Below are 4,885 nucleotides of genomic sequence, written 5' to 3' on the forward strand. Positions count from 1 at the left end.
GAGTTTTATATATTTTCAATAAGTACCGTGATCTTCCATTTACCTACAATCTATTTAGGATGCCCATTATTCATATGCCAGCGGACTGAAGAATAAATGAAGCATTTTGGATTAAATGACCCAGAAATGAAACCCAAAACTATAAAAATTCATATTTTTCTGACTTTCTGGCTAATGCTTTCTGCGTTTACTTCTCCTTCCTTTTCTTTTCTTTTTTTTTTTTTTTTTTTTCCTTTTCTGACCTTATTTTTCTTCTGGTTGCTCTTTTCGTTACATGAGCTAGCTTAGTTTAAGTATTTGAGTTTAAAGCTTAGAGCAGTTTAAGAGTTTCCAAAGCATTTTTAGATCCACTACTGAACTATAATATGTCACATAGGTAATGAAGTATTGCTTTCAGAGTACAATTTGCCTGAAGGAAATAATTTATAGCAAAAGATAATAAAAGGAGTTTTCCTGGTTAAGGATTTATGGATCCTTTCCGGGGAGCTCAGTAAGTTGGAACATATTTTAAACTGAAAAAAAGAAATTACATACAGTTTCATTTTACCCTACAAGATTCAAATCCACTTTTCAAACTGGCTATATGACAGAGTATATATCTGATTTTGCTGTTTATAGTTATAACTTAAATGTCCTAAGTCTTAGGAACAATTTCTACTATATGGAGAGAGTATTCCCGTAATGAATTGTAGTTAATTTTTCAAATTTTAAATGGAATCTTCAAATTTAAATGAGAAAATATTTCAGGATATTCTCAATGCAATGACAAACCAGTAGTGAAATCCCTGTGGATCATGCTCTCTCTCTCTCTCCAAAGTCTCTCAAAATTGCATTTGAAAAATCTTTGAGTTTATGAGTATCTTTCCAAGAATTCTTCAACTCATTTCACAGAAATGATTTAGAAGCATTTGTTCATTTATTCTCTCATTCAACAAATATTTATTGAGCCCTACTGTGTCCCAGGTGCTGTCCCAAGTGGTAAAGATATGAAACAAAAATACCATGGAGGGTTTATATTTTTGTGAGTGAGATAAATGGTAAGCAATCACATATAGAAATGTACACATAAAATTTCAGGAATGTGGCACCCCCGGTGGCGCAGAGGTTTAGCGCTGCCTGCAGCCCGGGGTCTGATCCTGGGGACTCGGGATCGAGTCCCGTCGGGCTCCGTGCATGGAGCCTGCTTCTCACTCTGCCTGTGTCTCTGCCTCTCAGTCTCTCTCTCTCTGAATAAATAAATTTTAAAAAATACTTAAAATTTCAGGAATGATCAATAGATTACATATATATACATGCACACTATATCTAATATATAATTTTTAATTATGTACAATTATATATAACATAAATATACATACTATATATATAAATTCTTTAATGATTGGTGTTTATATGTTTAGTAAATTTAGTTTGTGAAAAGACCCATGAAAAAATGTATATTTTTTCAATACAAGGAAGAATCTACTGCAATGAAAGTTAGTAACTCCATTTCAGAGGATAGTTTCATAACTTATTAGTGAAAGAAGGGGACACTGGATATCACTGCACACTGAAAAATAGATAAAGTTGGGCAGCCCGTGTGGCTCAGCGGTTTAGCGTTGCCTTCAGCCCAGGGCCTGATCCTGAAGTCCTGGGATCGAGTCCCACATCGGGCTCCCTGCATGGAGCCTGCTTTTCCCTCTGCCTGTATCTCTGCCTCTCTCTCTGTGTCTCTCATGAATAAATAAATAAATAAATAAATAAAATCTTTAAAAAAATAGATAAAGTTCGGAGAGATTAAGAACTGCTTTATATGTGCCTGTTATGTTTTGGGAATAGTAATGGTAATGGAAATTTTACCTCCATCAGTTCATTTAATCCTTCCAACAAAACTGTATTAAAAAAAATCATTATCCTCATCTCATGGTAAGACAGATTAAAACCTAAAAAGGCCAAGTGACTTCCCCAAGGTCTACCTAGTAAATAAATACAAATTTGGGATTTAAACTCCATTGTGCTTCTATATTCACTTGGATGACTACTGGGGAAAAAGAGAATTATGGTTTAGGAATAAGAACTTTACTTTTAATAATAGGTAGAGTATTTCTTAGCTGCCTACTAAAAATTCTGCCATGGTTAATACAAAGGTTAAAATGTCCCTTATTGGTTGCATCATTTATGCTGCCTACTGAACCATGCTAAAGCTTGTGACTTAAACTAGCAGTTTATTTAACCTTTTATTCTATAGGTCAACAGTTTGGACTTAGCTGGATGGCTCTTCCTGTCTTGATCAGATTTTCTCATGCAGAGAGTAGCTCTGTTTCTGAGAGTTGTCTAACTGTTGGCTGGGCAGTAGGACAATGAGGCTATTGGGTCATATGCTTCTCGTCATCCACAGGCTGGCTTCAGTTTGTTTACATGTTACCTCCCCGAAGTTTTGAGAGAGAAAGGAGGCATGCAAAGTATCATGAGAACTAGGTCCAGAACTGGTGTATTGTTACTTCAGTCATTTATCTCTTGGCCAAAGCAAGTCACAAGGCTAGTTCAAATTCAAAGAAGATGGGAGAAGCTACAAAGTAACATCATAAAAGAGGCATACAGATAGGTAGGTTTGAGGAATTGTGGCTGTTTTGCAGTCTACCGCTTCAGGCAAAGACCTTTTCCTCTAGAGTGAATTAATCACATAGGAAACTAATTCTCAAAATTGCTATTTGACATCCACACAAATGTCTATGTACAACTAAATGTATATGTATGTCTACACATATATCCACTAATGTAAGTTGTATTTCCACATGATGTACTTTTATTTCAAATGAATAAATATACTAAACTGAAATTACATCTCTTCTTTTGGAAGAGATGTCTTCACTACATTTTCTTTGGTCCCTTTTAAGAGTTTATACCTTTCCCATAGTAAATTCTCAACAAACATTGGGTGAATAATCCTTTGCAGGCTTTATGTAATCTTTTTCTTCCTTTAGTGTCAGAGAAAAAGAAGCAATTATCTATTCTTATATCACTCATGTTTGCCAATAAGGGGGATGACATGATTTTTTTTTAATAGATAACAGATTACCCCTCCAGAGTGTATAGTAGGCAGGAACATTTAGTTACACCATGGGTTCTCATAGTGGAGAATAATTAGTCTACTATTTCCTTTGGCAGAATCAAGCTTTATTTCTCCAGCTGGCTTTAAAAAAAAAAAAAAAAGAAGAAAAGACTTTCAAAATGTGCCAATATTAGACTTTGAAAGAAATAATAAAACTAATTCTTTCTCGAGCAGCTGAAAATGGGTTCTAATCCACTGGCCACTGATCTCATGATTATTATCTCTTGCCTTAAGTACTTAATATGGTGACTACCTTGGGATGCAAAAAACAGAGGAAACAAACAAAAAATGTAATATTCTGTCCCTATCTATGGAGGGTAGATCACATGAAACCCATGAGATCTAGGCAGTCCCTGTGGAAATTCTAATCATTATGCCTTGCCTGGGATTTGAAAAGAGATTATACAGCCCCTGAGACTATATTTATCCTTTCTCCTACCCGCCCCCACCCTATCCCATGCAGAAGCAACAATAAGATAAAGATGTAAATGGATTTGCAAAGATTATCTGCCTGTGGTTTCCTGGAGTTGGGTATGTGAATACCAATCCCATTTTATCACATAAATCTGATAAGGGAAGCAGACTACTTAGAATAATTAATGATAATATTATAGACCAACCCTAAAATCTTAGTGACAATGCAAAGTACCTTTTTCTTGTATTATTTCTTTCTCATGTCATGGTCTGAGGAAGGTTGAGTGGCTCTTCTGTGTGGCTCTCCTTGAAGCACAAGACCCAGGCTTCTTTTATCTTATTGTGCCCACCATCTTGGATTCCTTTGTTTTTAACCAGAAGGCAAAGAAAGCTTGGAGAAGGCACATGCACTCTTACCTGCCATGGACAGGACATAGTTCCCTCACGTTCCATTGGTAAGAGTGAGTCATAGCACCCAGCTAGAATGGATACATGGAGCTGGGGGAATGTAGAGGAACACAAATAACCTCTGATACAAAGAAGTATTCAGAGAAACTTGGTTAATGTGAACTATCAAAGTTAAAACATGATAATGTTCATATCCTTCTAAAATTCATCACCTATAAAGGTCCCACTAAAGTCTTAATTGTATTTCATTTCTTTCAGAAAATGAACAATGGGATGTTTATTAGCATATGAAAGAATAAAAACTAAAGTATACCTTCAAGTACAGTCATGTCTTAAGGGTTTTTCATTAGAATTTTGCTATGTAGAGCAAATATCATTATACTCAATAAAATAAATGGGTTCAAGAATTATAAATAAGGGATGCCTGGGTGCCTCAGTGGTTGAATGTCAGGTTGTGATCCTGAGGTCGAGGGATCAAGTCCTGCATCGGGCTCCCTGCAGGAAACCTGCTTCTCCTCTGCCTGTGTCTCTGCCTCTCTCTCTGTATCTCTTATGAATAAATAAATAAAATCTTAAAAAAAAAGAATTGTAAATAAATGCATCAAAATCTCATCTGAAATTATATATGTATATCTTACTTTTTTCCTGCCATATTATTTCTAATATACATATCCATCTTAATCAGACATGTATTTCCCATCCATAGCAAAACAAACAAACAAACAAAACAAAACCCTACCAAGACAAAATACAAAAACCCAAAAGGAATTATTAATTTCCTGGGGCAAAAGGGGATGAACCAGTGGAAAAACCAAGCAGAAGCTACACTCTCAGTCATTTTCCAGTATTTGCAGGTGGACATTTGCTAGAGATCAACAATCAGGGAGGAAATATTTATCCAGTCCTACTGCTTTTCCTCTCCCACACCCCAGTTCCCCATTTGATGAACTCAGATACGGAATGAGGAGATCC

At 35.7% G+C, this 4,885-nt stretch overlaps 1 protein-coding gene across 2 annotated transcripts in view; it reads left to right on the top strand.

Moving 5' to 3' along the window:
• Positions 1-4,885, top strand: part of RAB3C (RAB3C, member RAS oncogene family) — a 272,838-nt gene that overhangs the window by 62,897 nt on the left and 205,056 nt on the right. The gene's annotated exons all lie outside the window — the stretch shown is intronic.

This window comes from Canis lupus, chromosome 2 (genome assembly GCF_003254725.2).
Source record: "Canis lupus dingo isolate Sandy chromosome 2, ASM325472v2, whole genome shotgun sequence".
Taxonomy (NCBI): Eukaryota; Metazoa; Chordata; class Mammalia; order Carnivora; family Canidae; genus Canis; species Canis lupus.